Source organism: Drosophila miranda, chromosome 4, assembly GCF_003369915.1.
Source record: "Drosophila miranda strain MSH22 chromosome 4, D.miranda_PacBio2.1, whole genome shotgun sequence".
Taxonomy (NCBI): domain Eukaryota; kingdom Metazoa; phylum Arthropoda; class Insecta; order Diptera; family Drosophilidae; genus Drosophila; species Drosophila miranda.
In genome coordinates, this window is record NC_046677.1 from 10,073,167 (window position 1) to 10,091,559 (window position 18,393).

The 18,393-nt window shown below is 38.5% G+C and overlaps 1 protein-coding gene across 1 annotated transcript in view; it reads right to left on the minus strand.

Annotated features, from left to right (window-relative positions):
* Window positions 1–18,393, minus strand: part of LOC108161351 (nucleolar protein dao-5) — a 72,193-nt gene that overhangs the window by 42,630 nt on the left and 11,170 nt on the right. The window lies entirely within an intron of this gene.

The window sequence follows — 18,393 nt, forward strand, 5'->3', positions numbered from 1 at the left end:
GCAGAACAAAGGGTAAAAGTTGTATCTTCTCCCACAATAAATGTCTTTCAATTTGAATCCAAAATTTATTGCCAAACAGAAGCCGCAAAATGTTTCATTTCATTTGCATTTCCTCAACTGAATTTTCTTCCCACTTTCGAGATTTCATTTAAAGAAGAGATTTCCCGTTGGTCGAGGGCAATTATGGTTGCTGCCAGCAAATCGCACTGTGCAAATAAATCAGCTTTATTACGGAGTCCTAGTATTATATGGGGCAGGCCGGTAGACCGCCATATTTACAGCTGAGCAAAGCATTTCATTTGACTTATTGTTGACAAGCTTTTAAAGAAATTGAATTTACCGACAGCCAAGGCAACAGGATCCGACCATCAGCGACCTGCTTCGCTCTCACTTGACAAACATTTGCCAAGAGATTTACGAGCCGGTCCGTCCACACTCTCTTCCACCTCTGACCCCGTGGAGCCCTGCTCCACCTGCTCACCTGCCTCCGCCACTCGTAATGCCAACAAACTGCAAATTGCTACAAAATCACTTGACTGTACATTTTTATAGCATCTTTTTCGCCATGCAAAGGAAAACAAAGCCACGAAACGCTTGTACCAGAGGAATAGGATACGCAGGGAGAGAATGCAAGAAACACAAGTGAAAGAAATGTTCTGGAAAGTGGTTTCGCAGTGGAGATACAAAAAATTAAAGATTTGGAGATTGAAGATATGATTTTATAGAGTTTTATCTGTAAGCTTTGTGATCAGAGGTTGTAAGGACAATCATGTCACTCCCATTCCCATCTATAGGGAGCAAATGTAAGAAATATATGTTTAAGAAAGGTTCTGGAATGTAATTTCTCCATTCTTTTGGTTTCATTTTCATTAAAGCTTAATTTTACAACCGATTTTGTCACTTAAATCCGTTTTGTATATATCGTTTTGTATTCTTAGTCCAAAGTAAGAATGATTACATTTCAAATTCTATTTTTTCTTAAATAAATACTGCCGCAAAGGCAGAGGAGTATAAATATGGGAATAGATGGTAAGAAATATTTAAAAAAAATGATTTCTCTGGTTAATTTGCAATACTTTTTCTTTAAAGCCAAGGATCTATTTTTCTTTAAGATTGTATTAAGAGGTTGCGTATGTCTTTTAATAGAATATGAAGATGTACTTTTTATATTTGTATAATCATTTCAAGCAGAAAATAATTATTGTAAATCTTTAATTTAAGATTACGGAATGCCAAGAAATAGAATCCATTTCCTAGTTCCTGGCGATTTTCTCATAAAATAGATAGATATTGCTTTCCAGAACACCTTTAAAAAATGGAAATTATGAAAGGATTCCTCCTCTTTGGGGCAAAACGCAGCCAGCAATACAATTGTCAGCCACAGTGCCCCATTGTCAGTCAGGTTGGACATTTTGTTGTTGCTTTTAATGTTGCAATTGTAGGTAATGTTGTTGCTCCTGTTGCTGTTGTTGGTGGCAGTTAAGGGAGCTCTTCCATTGCGTTTTATGGCATTGCGAAAGCGTTTGGGGTTTTAACCCCAACCGTCCATGATGTCCTTTGGCCTTTTTTCTGCGTGTGGCTTTACGGCTATTTTGCATTAAATTGCAAATTGCAAAAAAAAAATGTGCAAAAAGGTAAAGCGCTAACACCACCGGATAGTCCATTGTGTATTGTTATGCTGGCATTTTAATTGAAGTTTTTCCTCCTCCACTCAAACAACACGCAGCATTCGGATCATCAGCAGACCCCATCTGTGTTTTGTGTGTGGCTCTGTGCCGTGTGTTTCAGAACATTAAAGTGTTAAATGTCTGTTTGTTTTACCCATGTCGTGTCGTGCATATCAAATGAATGAATCAGCTTCTCATTTTGGGGTCACATTCCCCGACTGTTACGCCAGGAATATGACACCTGAGAGCTTCGTCCTCCCAAATGCGAGAGACGGAGAAGGAGAGAGCCGTGTCCTGTCCTGGGGAGTGGCATCGTGTAGTGTCCAGAGCTGTTCGGCCAAACAGATGTCTGAAATAGTTGTGGCTGGGGCTTAATTGGTAAAAGGAAGTTCTGAACATGGAATACTAACTAGCGGCATGGCCCCCGGGGGCGGTTGCCTCAGTGGGATTATTACGCATAAATGGAATGGATTGTAGGGCTCATATCATATGGGCGGAAACAATTTTTCTACCGCTCTGATAAGCTCTGACAAATGGAATCCTTTTGAGCCTCTGAAACAACCTGCCTTGGTGGTGGCAGTGTTTAAAGATACCCTCTATTGGTTGTAGTTTGTGTGGAACGAGCATCTGTGGTTCTATTTGCTGGAAGTCTCTATGATTCGATAGAAAAATATCATCGGGGGCTTGGAATCTATGAGTCGGTTTTATGACCTTAATTCGATGTGGAAATATGGTACCATAAGCCATATTTCCACAAAATGATTAAAAAAAAAAAATAATACCAAAAAGTACTGAAACAAAATAATACTAAAATAATTAAAGTACCAAAAAACTAATTTTCAAAAATTAATTAATTAAATACTAAAAATTTAATAAAAATACTATAAAAATAAAATAGGTTAAACAAATTACTAAAAAAAAAAAATAATAATATAACAACTAATATAAAAAGTTCTATAAAATACTATTTGAAATACAATAAAAATACTTAAAAAGTTATTACGAAAAATACAATTAAGCTACTAAAATACACTACAAAGTAATGTACTCAAAGAAATAATATACTAACTAGAAAATATACTTCAAATATACTTTAAAAATACCAAAGGTAAGTGACAAATATCTTTGCAAATAAACTACTTGTGTTCCCTTTTTCCAGTCACACATTTACGATGATTGGAAATACACTTTAATTCCGTTTTTATTGAAAAATAAAGAGCCATCTTTCGTACGAATCGATCCCCTTATATTTCCTTCCACCCATCAAAACCGTCTTAACTTTTATATTTAAAGCTTTAGTTGTAAAACCAACAGCTTACGGACACTTTCAGGTGCCCTGAGTTGCACACTTCATAAATAAACAATTAGGGCTCCGACGAGGACGAGGACGCCCCTAGATGTGGCTGACATTTGTGTAGTTTCACAAGGAATAACTATTAGGTCCGACTACGAGTAGTCCAACGACCATTAACCTTTTCCCTCCACCCAATTTCCCTTTTTTTGCATTGCTAATCGCACAAGTCCTGTGATGGGCCTTTGGCATTGCCCTTGTCCAACTGTCGCTCACATAATAAGCATTTAATAACCACCAAGGGCCGTTGTATTTGTCTGGGCTTAAAGGTCCTTTGCCCCTTTTCTCCTGCTTTCTTTACCCGCTTAAACATATCAAAACAGTTTCCGCTTCCGGCTATATTCTCTTTCCAATTTCGACTGCCGAAAACTTCTCTCGTTTCTTGCGAAAATAAAGCGGAAAACTTACGCATTATTGTTGTTCCCTGTGTTTTGGCCTTAATGGAGGATTGGAACTGGGATTGGGATTTGGTTTGGGGCCTCGTTTGTCTGCAAAGTTTTCGGGGTTTTGCAAATATCATTGCGTACCTTGCGGCGCCTGTCAGCTTAATCAAATATGCAATGCACCGGGGCTCTCTTGGCATGAGTCCTGGCAATGGCAATAAGTGTCATGGGAGCCACCGAACGGAGGAGGACCTTCGCTCACGGTATCCTCGCGGCGGAGCGCACACTTCAAATGTCAGTTAATAAATTGCAAAACGTTTTTCTGCGAATCGACAAACCAACTGCACTTAATGTCACCGACATACACTTACTCACATCCGTACTCTATCCGTACTCGTACTCCCCATCGAGACAATGAAGTTGCCCCTGTTGACATGGAGCGCCGTGACGACGACGACAAGGACATGGACTTGGATGTCGAGGTGCTCCTCCTGCAAACTCGATGCGTCGCTTCAGACATTTACAAATAAACAGCGCTAAATTATAGGTGCCTTGTGGGCGAATAACAGGGATACCTGTGCGCCTTTCCCCAACCTACGAGTATCCCTATATTCTCCGTTGCCCTTGTAAATAATATGGCAGTGGGAACACCTGCAAACGGCGGCCGTCCTCCGCCTGGTTGCAGTCGCTGTCTAACTTTTAACTACAACAATTACAGGAACAACAGCCAGAGGAGCAGCTACCAACTTGGTTACCAATTACAGGGGGCACTGCTGGCAAGCTGGTGCCACCGAAGATTGTAGACTCTTTTGTGGGAATTTTCTGTGGGAGATTTTGAAGCATTCGTTTGTTGGGTGTCACATTCCTCTAAGTAAAATATATATCTTTTGCTCTCTGATCGATTTATTCAATTTTTAATCGAATGGTGAGTTCATTATTTAGATGATTATATATCGTTTCACAAGGTATCGATAACGAACCACGATTAGAAATTATTAGTAACCATCGAAAGACTGAACTTTTTTACACTTTCTTTTTGATCTTAATGGATATATTTGGATTCAGGTGATTTTAAGTCCCCTTTTCTAAGTTTAATTAGTTTATTTTAATCGTTTCCCAATTTATCGATAACAATAATGCAGAAGTATAATCTGTAAGAGGTTTTTCTTTAAGCCCTAATAGGTGTACATATATTTTAGTCCCATTTTCTAAGATTCATTACCTTTCTGTAGTCATTATTCAATAAATTCTTAATCGTATCACAATTGATCGATAACAAACACGATTACAAATCAATAATTCCCATTTTTATGCAACAAAAAACCTGTGCAACAAAACTTTGCCCGTTGCATGCAACGAAACACAGAGAAAAGTTCAAGTTGACGCTGAATTGCACTTTGGCGAAACGAAACGAAACGTGGGGCACAAAAGTTTCGCCTCAAGATGCCACCCACACACACACCCGCACACACCCGCACACACCCACTCAGTCGCCACACTATACTCGTGAGTGTATCTATTTCTCTCTTGCTATCATTTCTCCATTGTTAGGCTGAACATTGTCGCCATTTTTATTGATGATACACACAAGGCGACTCCCGTTAGCTTTCAAATACAACAACTAACGGTAATTACAATACTTTGTCGCCAGCGAGAGCGGACGAAGAAAAAGAAAACTCCAAAGAAAAATGGCAAACTTTTTCAATTAAATTGATTCTCTGCAATGCCTCCGGGCTGGCTTTCCACCTGCAATCAATGCTATAAAAATTGTTTCTCAAATGCGTTGACAATTAATTGCGTTTTTCTTCCGTGTCTCACATTTAATGAGAGTACACGAGACGATGTGTGTGTATCGGTACCTTCCCCCAACGCCCCCGTCTGCCGAGTAACTGAAACGTGTTAAAAGTTTATTTCCAAGTTTATCTTTTTGCCTGTCACGTTGCTGCTGCTCCTCCGCGAGAGAAAAAAACTTTAAACAGAAATTATCTCGTTGTGTTCGGCGATGCTTGGTGATGTTTCCTTTTGGATCAGGTCAGTTTTTTTTTCGCTGCGAAATCTTGCTATAAATTTCGAAAAAACTTTCGAGACTGTAAAAAGGTGAAGGAGTTTTTTTTGGGGAGGAAAACAGTGACAATGCGGGTATTATTTTGGGGGACAAAAGCAATGACAATGCGGGTGTTCTTTCAAATTGTTAGAAATTCTGATTGATCATGCAATCTTTGGGGGATGTTTCTTCGAAAGAATTTTCAGTCACCACAAGCTCTACCTATATTTTCTTGGGGGATGTCTACTTCTAATTGGAAAATCGTCTTCCTCGAAGACATCTTTTCAACAGATTTATATGGATTCTATGACGATTAGATCAACATGGATAGTTAGTGGAGTGCAAAGAGTCACACCTCAAACAGCATAGAGCATATCATTAGGTCGTTCCTTTCTTTAAAATACATTTAAAATGTACTTGAGACAATAATACAATTCCCAGAAGTTTCATACCACATCCTGCATCTTCCTAAACTTCAAACGATCCCCAAATTAATAGTTAAACTCAACTTCTTTCTCTAAAATCCCAGACAAGTTCTTCAGAAAGCATCCTCATAGCCATCTTCCAAACTGCAGTCTTTTCTCTGTTTTCCATCAAGATTGAATCAACTTTGGTTGCACATCAGAGTACAAAAACTTATCATTCAGTTTCCCATCTCAATTGTGGGTGGACATTTGCTTGTTTTTTGGGCAAGCTGCAGCAACAGCATCCTGGGCCTGGGCCTGGGCCTGTGACTGGTGCTGTGCCTCCTTTTGTTGTGCGTCCGTCGTCCCATTTCCTGGCAGTGGGAGGACGTTCCATGTCACATTGCCAGTCGCATGCGTCTGGCTTGAAATCCGTGATTTAATGGCGTGGAAAATTAGAAAACGTTTGGCTCCTGCTGCTGCTGCTGCTGCGCTTTTGCCTTAGACTGGTCATGGCCCTTTGCTCTGTGCCTGGCCCTAGTCCGTAGCCCTATCCCTATCCCTGTCCCTTTCCCTGTCTCTGACTTGACTTATCCGTCTGGCAGCTGTCCGGAGTTGACTACTGGCCCCAATTTTTATATTCTTGGCCGTGGAGACAATTGCAGCGACTGCTGAACGCCTGCCAAATGGCTCTCTGCTCTCAGGTGCTCGAAAATTGCATCTAATGAGTGCCATAAATTAAAGCCCAACTTTCCTGCAGCTGTGGCTCTCTCTCGACTGCGGTACTGCGAAACTGGGGTTGCCATCTCCATGGCAACTTCATTCCAATGGAGCCATCGTATCCGTATCCTCTGAACCTTTTTCCTCTGCCTTTCGTGTGCATTTTTAATGAAGTTTGGCGCGTTGCGGTTTGCTTGTTGCTCATATAGCTGCCGCTGATGCTGCCACGCCCACATCCTTAGCGGTTAAAATTTGCGAAAAGGCTCAAGTTCCTACGGTTTATGCCACAACACACAAAAAAGTCCTTATGAAAAAGGTGATAATAGCGACTATAGGATGCCCACTAATGTGTGCAGACAACTTTTAAATATCTAGAAAATTATATAGTATAAATATTGTCTAAATAGTGGAAAAAGAAATGACCTGTCGGCCAAAGGGAATAAAATAAGTTAAGGAATAATCATTATGTAGTTTTAACATTTTTAGTAGTAATTAATGTTTGATCCCAGCGATTTTTGGCAAATAGTTAGACAATAGTATCATAAGAATAAATTTAATTAAATTTGGTTCCAAAATCCTATAATTAATTCATATAATTAAGGATATTACAGCCGTTTCTTGATGGCAGTATTTATTATCCAATCCCAATGATTTTTGGCAAATAGTTAGAGGATAGAATCATGAGTTATTCTACTAAATATAATCGCTATATCTTGAAAATTACAAATGCCAGAATGCTTTCTATATTCTGGGTTGTTCTCAGAACAAAAACTCAACTCAAAGAAGGGCACATTTGTTGGTTATACATCTTATGTATATACCGTATGGATTTCACGTAATCATACCTTATTACCCTCTATCCCCTACGACTACCAGGATATACTCGCATCTAGCGGAAGGAAGCCTTTCTTTCAGCTGAGACTCCCACTAATAAATGTGTCTGCCATGAAGTCTACAAAGCGGTTTTAATTAGTTGTGTTAGCTTTCTACAAAGGAGGAAAAGGACAGAGAGATAGAGAGCAAGCGAGAGATAGAGACCTCTTTATTCCACTCCCTTGCTGCTCCTTTTGTGTGTAACAAGTTGAGTGTTAATTTTATTGAAACTTTTGTCGGTTTTTGGGCTCTGTGTGAGAAATGTTTTGCAAATTAAATGAGCTTCAGGTTTGCCGCCTGGATGGCTTAAGTACATTTTCGAGAACATATTCCTTTGAAAGGAGGCTCCCACTCTGCTTGTGCCGAAAGGTGAGCAGGCATCCTGCCAAAAGATTGCCTGGGAGATTAATCTATCGCTTAAAGCCAAATTTCATGGCCTGCCTGAATGGGCAAATGTTAATTTATCAAAAAAACTTTGCATATGACTGCATCATTTTATGGGAGTTCAACTTTTTTGTTGGCAATTTTCCAGCTCAACGCGTGGAAAGGCGATAAAGTCAAAGAGGAGCTGATTAAAAAAAAAAAGATGAACAGCCAATTTGCAGAGATTTTCTAGACTCAACTTAGTTTTAGTAATCTATGAGATGGCTGTTTTAAATTTTTAAATATTTCTAACGGAAAATACTTTTATTTTATGTCCAAAAATCTACACCTTATTTAAAATAAACTCAAAAAAAAAATAATACAAAATAAATAAAAAATAAATTTGTACAAAATACACAGAAAATATAAAAACTTTACAATAATAAAGTAAAACCAAATAAAACAATAATTAATAAATTAATAAATCTTAAGAACACCTGATAAATCTTAATTAAGAAATTATTAAAACTATTAAAAAGGAAATACATAAATATACACAAACATATGTCCAGGGATACTATTATATAATCAAAAATATAATCCTAATTATAATACAAAAAAAACAATCCTAATTATAATAAAATTAAATCTGTACATTAAATTAAAATTTTAGTGCTAGGAAGCATAAATGAATATTAATAAAATAAAATATAAGCATTTTAAAGATTGCAAATGTATTTAAAAAATAATTAATAAATAGAGATTTTATGTTAGAAATAATCAAAAACCCTTATTTGCTACAGTTTTAGCTGTGGTCAACAATGCATCAACACGACATGTGGGTTTACTCACTGAAAGTAAACTAAATTTTCACACTGAGCAGCTTAGGAAATGCATCTCATGTGCAGATCCTTGTGGGATACCACTGTGCGTGCACAGCACATGTGTAAAATATGTCATAAGCATTTGTTGTATGCCAAAAATGGCTCAAAAAGGAACAGGTGGCAGGTGCAAGAACCTCAGGAAGGAAGGCAGCAAGGAAGGGAGGAAGGAAGGGTAGACCCAAAGATGTCAGTAGAAGTCAAAACCATAAGTCAAACCGCAGCACACGACTAAAGGACTAAAGGACTGCAGGAAGAACTGCTGTTGATGTGTGTGTTGTAACGTTGGTTTCTGTGGTTTTTCCCCAGCCACACAGCAGCACACCATTTCAATTTCAGTGCAACTTAAAGACGCCTAAAAAGTACAACAGACCAGAATTTTTTTTTGTGGCCCCCCCCCAAAAAATGTCACTCAATTTATGCAAAAACATGGGGGCAGCCAAATACTTGGATGCCCTTTGATCTTTTGCAGTAAATCAAATGAAGTCGGAATCAAGCATCCAGGGAGGGTCCCTGGATTAGCCGATGAGAGAGGGAGTGGTAATCCCTGGCGCAAATGTCTTTTGCTTTTTTCTCTCTAGCCTTGGTTTTTGATTACTTTCTTTGTTAAATTTGTTCCTTCTTTAAGTTTACTTTTTCTTGACAAGTATTTGGATTTTTATAGAGAGGCCTTCCTTGGCCTTCCAAGTGTGGGGCAAAATCAAAACCAAAATCAAAAGCTTCACATTTCCCATTGCACGCGTTCTACCGGAAACGGAAATGGCAAGCAGTAGACGGAAGTGTCTTTCTCTCTCTGTTTGTTTGGTTGTTTGTGTGTGTTCCTCCCACTCACAATTCAATTTAAATGCGGCACTGAGTAGAGCGTTTAAAGCAATCATGTCCTAACAGGATTTGCAGGACTGCCGCAGCCTTTGGTTAATTATTCCAGAGTGGGCGCCACGCCCCCCAAAGCTCACACCTAATTAGTGACGAGAGCACATCGTCCTCGTCCTCGTCGTCGTTGTCGAGTTGCCAAAATCTACATCACAGATACGCCAGATATTTGCAAAATTTACGACTTCTCATCGCCGGGTACCGCAACGCAATTCGACTCGAAACCAGGGGAGAACTTAATCCAGAAACCACCCTCACCCAGAGGCGTGGTGTGGAGAGAGGAAGAATGCTTAAGGGTGCCACACTATTAATCATTGCCCTGAGATTTGCTAGTCTTTGATTAGATGAGATTTTTTCTATTATTCAATTTTTCAATTTACTTTTTATTCAAATTTCTTTTTTAGATATTTAATGAAAACCGAAGTGCTCTAGTATCCCAAAAAGAGCCATTGTTGTAGGATATCCTAAGTAACTACGGCGTATGACTATGGGAACCAAAATCTCTTATTTTAGACCAGGAATCGTAAGGATACAAATTAATTTTAATAATAATTTAATAACAAATAATTTTTATTATTATTATTATTAATTTTTATTATTAAATTGTATATTAATTATCAAGCTTTTATTTAAAAATTAATAAAAAATATATATATAATTTCCATTTATATTTAAGAAAAAAAAAATTTTATAAAAAAAAAATATATTTTAAATTTATATAAAAAAAATAATTTTAAATAAGATATTTTATAACTCCTATTTATTTTAATAGAATTGCTAACACAAAATTATCTTGTTCCAGGATATCCCATGCAAAAATAATGTGGCTGCTGTTTTTTTTACCCAAAAATCACTATTTTGACCTTGGTTTTTTTAACATTTATAAATCTTAGTTCTGATCTCTAGACCACATGGATCTTTAAACATTTCTCTTCTCCTTCCTTCCAATGCCACTCAATCGAACACTTTTTAAGGGCTTCAAGTTCCCCCTTTTACAAGGTTTCATTTAGCTGCCTCTGTCCAACGGGTTGACCCCCCCTAATCAGAAATGCATATGGCCATGTTTACCAAATGAATGCCTCCAGGAAATCAACGGTAATGTGAGCTTTTTAATGACGGCACACGCGCCCCCAGCCACCGACAGGGCAATCCCACTTTTGAGCGGCAGTAGAAAATGTCCAAGCCCCTGGGGGTACACTGGGGGTACACGGAACAATGCCCTGATTTATGACACCTTGAAATGCAAACGGTAAATCGCATGTTAATTACATTTCAGTCGGAAACTACACGCAATGCCGGGGGCAAGAATGGCAGATGCAACAATAGGCAAAGAAGTTGCCACCGATAGCACGCCGCAACAAAATGCACTGAGGAAAAGCATAGCTCTTGAGAACCAGGAAAGATATCATGGAAATCGAAAGGAATTTGCGACAGAAATAGAGAGAGTATGAATAATTGGAAGCAAAGAAAAAAAATCCTAAGGTTTTGAGAAGTTTTTTCTTAACAAAATTTATCTTGAAGCAAGATTTAATCTTAGTTTAATTAAGGGATCCATAATTTCCAATCATGATTCAAATAAATTCTTGATAATTCCACAATACCACTGTCCACTCTTTAGATTCATTTCATTGGCAATATATCATCGATATCCGAGGAAAAAGAAAATATCAAAGTAACTTAAGCCCAGAATTTGTAAGGAGGATTTTCCAAAAATATAATCTCTGTTTAATGAGGATTTTCTTGGCAATCATCAAAAAGCAGGATGATTGTCATTGAATTTTCTGATTTTTCATTTCATGCAAAGATGAAAGCGATTCATAGATAAAATTATATAATTCCAAATCAATTTCCAGATTTGCATCCTCCTACGAATCTTTTTCTATTCAAATGTATCTTTCCAACTAATTTTACACCCATTTCATGATAAATTCATCAAGAAAACTATTATAAATCATAAGGAAAACTACCTTTTATCCGTAATTTTTCCCCTCAGTGCATAGAGACCTCCCATATACTAGTACGCCTCTTGTCACAACTAGTTTTTCGCCCGTAAAGAAATTAGAAACTAACGAAGGCGGCGGCTGGCACGTTGCCACGCTGCCACACTGCCATTTCCTGGTCGCCAGGCCGCAGCAACCACATGCAATATATACGCGCAACACAACCTGAAATGCAACACCCTCATATCCATGCAACAGCAGCAGCCACGGGGCAATCAACTGGTGTTTCAGTTTCCATTTAGACACAGACACCCCTTGGAGGGCAGGCACCTGGCGGCGACGACGGCGGCGTCAGAAGCAGAAGCAGCGTCTGCGACTTGAATGCGGAACAAGGAAATCCATCCACCCCCAAAGACATGCCGCCTGCCCAAAATAACCCAAAACAAAAGGAAATTTCTCTTTCTCTCTCTCGTGAGGGAGAGAAAGGTCCTGGAAATGTCCTGGAAGTATACCCCTGACTCGGGGATGTTTCCTCTGTGGTCTATTTCCCCTGGCAAGCCTCTCGGAGGGTAGTTCTTTCCCCTCTGTCTCGTCAAATTTCACTTTATCTGCCGGGCTATACCTTTGACTTAATTGCCGGATGACATTTATTGGCGTCCAGCGTGTCATTCAGTCGCATCGCATCATTGTCCACCGACTCGGCGATACCGTGAGGATTCAGGGCCAGTTCCTGCTTTGGTGGGTTGGGGACAAATCCTGGCTACAGTTGCTGCTTCGATTGGTAGGGGGGGATTCCTGGCTACAGTTTGAGCTTTGGTTGGGGGTTTGATGCTGCGGTTGTCAACGCATATATCAAAAGGTACATCTATATGGTCGGTCATTTGGCGGAAACTCTCGGTTTGATGTTGATTTCGAGGCCAGGAGGCATTGTCTGGGGGAAGAGATGTGTATTTACACGGGATGAAAGGTGTTGTCTGGTCTGTAATAGTGAAAGCCAGTTAAAGTCACAAGAATAGCTGGAGATTAAAGTGCAGAATGGTGGAGTGTTTAAGCTTTAAGAAAGGATTAACCTTCAGAGAAAAATGTGAAGGTCTAACCCATAATTTAACACCAATTTCCCAGGTCTATGGGCTGTTCCCTAGCTGTCAGACAAAACAATCATATTAGCCATCCGATTTTATCATCAGGAAACCCCTTGATTGCATGTTGTCCAAAGCAATTTACCATTCAAAGCTCTCCCCATAGCGGACATAGAACAGACAAAGGGCTTATATCGGTAATAGCATGCAGAGAATATGCAAACATTTATGGAAATTAAATATCCCATTACAAATAGGATTTAATACCGAAAAATACTCGTAAATGTTTAACACTGAAATGAGCAAAACTTTTCGGGCCCCATGGCAACGTTTTCCACGGGATTAAAGGCAGCCCCCAACCCTCCCCCTCAAACACCAGACGCACACAAGGAGCCATATGTCAGCAGGGGATATACAGGGTGCGAGTGGGGGGTATGCTGTATCCACCAACAGAAGCACACAAATAAACTGATAAGCGACAGGCGGCTGAAAAAACAAAAGGCGGGGGGTAAAACAGCCAAAAAAATGGTGAGGGTACGATGGGAATTATGCAGGGATCCCCGCAGTGCAGCACAAGTGAAAATATGTTGCATGCAACGGCAGTAGCAGCAGCAGCAGCAGCAGTGGCAGGAGCAGCGACAAACAAATAAACAATGCGACCAACCAACAAACAAACAAACAAACAAACAAACTGACAAATGAATGAGCGACAATGAGTGAAAGGGTAGAGAGGGAAAGAGAGAGAGAACGACGGGGTGGAGAGGAAGCGACAAATATGTGGAGAGACAATGAGAGATATAGAGAGAGAAATGGGGGGGACGGGCGAAAGTCGCCACTTTGGGCAATGGAAATCAATTATTCATGCGCTCGACCACGCAGCTAAAAAGTATGCAAAGCATTTCGTGGCTCCCGAGAGCTGTCGCCGCCCCAGCCCACCCCCAAAGGTATGCAACAGTTTTTCGGCAGCAAGCAGACAACAAATCCACCAAAACAACAGCAACCAGAAAGGATGGAGCCTTTCTTTGAGAGCTCAAACAGTTGATGCTCTTGCAGATCGATGGATCGTTGGCTAACTGTGGAATATAGTACTATTTTATGTATATAAAATGTTGTCTTAGCTGTGAAAAAACACATAAAAGTGGCCCCTGTTGAGTGCTGGTTGGGACATTTTCCGAAATAAACCAGTTTTTCTCACAAAAAAATTATTTTTGTAACGATTTTTTATGAATTTATGATCTTATTTTGATCATATTAAATATTATTAAAATAAAATATATAAAATAAAATAATACATAAATAAAATCAAAAATAAATATAAGAAAAGTAAGCAAATATTAAATAAATTAACTCAATAAACAATAATAATAAAGCAAAAAAAAATTAAAATAAATAATACAAAAAAATAATAATAAAGAATAAATAAATACAAAATAGAAAATACCAATAAAACAAATAAAAAAAAAAAATAAAAAAAAATAATAATTTAATTAAACTCAATTTCAAAATACAAAAGTTTTCATCGCAAAGGCTTGTGTTTCGACCGTTTCTTGCCACAATAGGATATTGTTTTCCTATCCAGTGACAACTCAGTTTTGAATAATGTAGTAGTAGTGGTAGTAGCCATTATTTCAGACAGATAGCTGTAGAACTGAGAAACTCGAAATCATAGATGCAAAAGATGAAGATCATTATATTGGTTCTGCCCTATGCCCTGATCAAGAATCAATACTACAATAATAATACTAGAAGTAAGTTACTACATTGCAGACATCTGCTAAAAATCATAATACCCCCTAGTAAGGGTGCAACCAGCCCCTGCCCAAAAAATTGGGTTACTCCATTCGGACATACAGAGAGAGAGTAAAAGAGGGAGTCTCAGTCTGCGGATACTCCCTATGATGTCTATGTGTATATGGATGATGATGATGATGAGGATGATGGTGCCTGGCATTTGTTTGTGTTTGATTTGCCCCAACTGTGATTAAAGGCTAGTCGAACCCGACGACACCCAGAGCGACATTTCACAAATGAAGTTTAATTTAACAGTAGCCAAGCGATTCGAAAAAAGGCAGGGACGCACCCGATAAGCCAGTTTTTGGGGTAGACACATAGGGTATTGAATGGAAATTGGAGAGTTTTGAGAACTGAATATAGGGGAGTAATTACAGAACTTGTAGACCGAATGGGGGGAATATGAGTCCAAGAGATACAACTTATATCTTCTGGGTTGGACATACATTAAATCTATATTAAAATCAACGAATTGTGGGAAATTCTTTGCCAAATTTGCGGACTGATTAAATTAAATATTTCTAGACAGCATTTACAACAATTTCCACCCCACAAAGACCATCACTACATCCCCTACTTACATCCCCAACAAAGCAAATACCCTCCTCGTAGGGTAGAGTATATTTCCCTAAAACTAAAGGCCCAATAGAGGGTACTAATTAAATCTGGCCACCGGCGACGGCGTCTACCGAACAGTGATGCACAGCAGATAGGAACACAGACATATTTGCTCCTCAGCTTAGGCGGCCGTCATTCGGTAGCTTTCTTCATCAGAGCAGCAGAAAAACATCATATGGAATGGGTAAAAGGAGAAGGAACCAGTGGCAGGACCAAGAACATAAGGACCTGCATGCTTTCAGGCGTAAAGTGTTTGATTATGGTCATTTATTCCGTGCGTTGTCCGTCTGTATGTCTGTCTGGTTGTTTGCCTGTCTGTTGTGTTGTGTCTACTTTTTGGGACAACCCACGTACACACACACACACACATGTATGCAAAGAGGACTCCATTATCCTTTGTCTCTCGCTCCAGGAATGAGGTTGCCATGGATTTTGGTTTGCCTTTCCATCCCCGCACATCATCATGTTTATGTCTGAGCGTACGATTAAAATCCCATACATCAGCGAGGTCCGAATCGGATAAAGGATAGGATGCGTATGGGGTGGCCTGCAGAGGGGGGGGGGGGGTTCGAGGTACATTCGATTCTGTCTGGCCTCTCTGCTCACTAATTTGTGTGCAATCGCGCATTTAAACGCTGTTGTTTATTAATGCATTTCGTTTAACGGCAAAATGTAATGCAAAATTTATGCAAAAAACCCCGAAATACACAAAAACTCAGTGGCGTGGCGGGAAAAACGGAAATCTCTGTGTCGCCTGTGTGTTTAACGCAAGGGAAAGAAAAATAAAAAAAACTAACATGCAAGTTAATTAAGCCGTCATGAACTGCAAAAACACGTGACATGCCGAGAAGCTAGCGATGTACGTATGGGCGAGTATTCATACAAAAGAGCGGATACCAACGGCCATGCACTGAGGGGAAAAATAGTGGAAAAGTACGAAGAAACCGAAAAACCCCCAGGTCTCGTATGTGAAAACAATACAAAATAATATTATTGAAATTATAGAAATCCAGAGGAAACCTTTTCAATCTGGAAAATCGTTTCGAGAGTGGGGAAATCTGGTATATAAATAATATAATTCAGAGCAAAACTTTATAATCTTTTCAATCAGGGTAGGTACATTTTCATCGTCTTATGAGGCTATTTTTGGTTTAAAAACCAATTAAAAACCAACAATGCTTATTAAATTTGATTTTTGTATTTTTTATTATAAACCGAATTGAAGATTAAAGCAATAAATATACTAGATGGGCCTCGGGCTACTTAAGATATGATATCTATGATCCTTTCAGTTAATATTTCCTCTCTTCTTTTAAAAACTAAGGCAATTTTATATCAGGAGATAGTAAATATTTGTTTAATTTTTATAAAGGTTTTTTTTCAAGTGTAGGGTAAACTACGCGAGAATACTGCAGCCCCGAGGCGAACTCAAAGGCAAAGAGCCAAACATGGTGTGCCTGGCCTTTCATACGCGTACTCTTCGCATTCTGTTACCGACCCCTGGACTGACCTCAACCTCTACCGCAACCCTCTGCCCCCTTCAGAGAACCTCCCCAACGCCTGGGGGGGCTCGCTCAAAAAAGCAACTGGTGATGCGTATCGCAAAGCACGGGGAAACCCCCACTGAAAAAACTGCTATAAAACATACGAGCTAACGTTGAGGTTTCTCTTTTGCGTGCTCTTCATTTCCGGCGTTTTTTTAACCGATTCTCGCAGAGTAATAGAGTATATGGGGTGAAAAGGGTTATCTGTGTAACAGATGGAAGGAAATCATTATAAATTCATAAACTATATCTATTCGTGCTCAGAAACAACAGCCATTGTGGCCCAGCGGTGTTTGTATATCTATTTTTCACAGTAAAATGAAGAAAAATCCTTGAATGACATTCAGTCATCATTATTTGGAATTATATTATTCCACACTATTAATTATCATAGAAAAAACTTAATTAATATAGAAAAACAATTAATTTGTTTGACTTGACATTATCTGATTATCAGAATACTTTTTGTCTCAGATTTCAAACAAAGAAATTCCGTTAATGTTTGAAATAACACTTTTCATAGGGAATTTAAATAAATATTTCCCTAGAAAAGAACAAAATGGGAACAATTACCCAAATAGCGAATATACAAACCAACTCCGAATTACTTCGTTAATAGGGGTAAATTTTTGTTCCCTTCTATATCATTTCGTATGGCATAAAATGAACCATTATTTCAGAATATCCAATACACGAGCCAACCTCAAGAAATATCCTTAAATAGGGAATTTAAATTGGGAAATATTTACTGAAATATCCTGTAAATTTACCAAACTTAGCAAATGTTGCATTGGCTGTGAAACTGAGTAGTCTTTCCTGTACTCTAAATAATCGTATCTTCTATCTTCCTTTTTTCGTTGCTGATAACGTGTTAATGTTGTTTCTATCTAGAAATTAAATTTTCATTTTTCCTGCAACACAAAAATCTTCCCGTAAGAAATTCCCTTCGCTCAGCCAATCTTCAAACCAGCTCCAAACTAAGGCATGAATATGGGGAGAAAAAAACCGTTTCAAAGACAAAAACCAATTTCAGAAGAAACAGGAATGGGAGGAAAAATAATATCTCGTAAAACGTTTTTTGGGAAATGCAGAAATAATCCTAGTAGCGTTTCCAAAATCTCAGCAAATATGGTGAAATAGCAGGGCTGGTTTGGTTTACAATCAAAATACATACTCATATAGTTCCTATCTGCTGATTACGCTCTACTGATAAATGTTCAATGCGTGAATGACATAAAAAGTTGTATCTACGAGTTGATCTGCTGTTGGGCCATACACGTGTTGAATTGTCTACAGAGGCGTTGGGTTGGCTAGAAACAGAAACCGGAGTGCGTTTATCTATATTTTGGTAATCTTTGAGTAAACACTTTTGATATTCTTGTCAACAGATACGGAAGACTAGATAATGTTTTAATTAATATATTCAACAGAAATTACGTACAGAGTACTTATTACGGGTACGACCACACCCCATTTACAGACGTATCGTGATGATACGGTTCTCGTCATTAAGTGGCTGTATTTTGAACGGTTTGTGACTTAAAAATATATTGAAGTATAGGGTATATAGCCTCTATGCTGCTTATGTGAAGGGAGGAACATACATTAGAAACCTGGAAATGAAAACCGGTTTGAGCATTTTTTGTGGAAACCTTTGGAAATAAATATTGATAATAAAACGATAATATTATCAAATAAGTGTATAATTTAATATAAGGAACAGGAAATGCACTCTTGATGGACAGTTCTTCTCAAAGAAGCATTCATCAGAACAATATTAAATAAATAATTCCAGAAAAATACTAGGAAAAATACAACAAATTCCAGGAACAAACTTTCTTAAAATACTAGAGAAATACCAG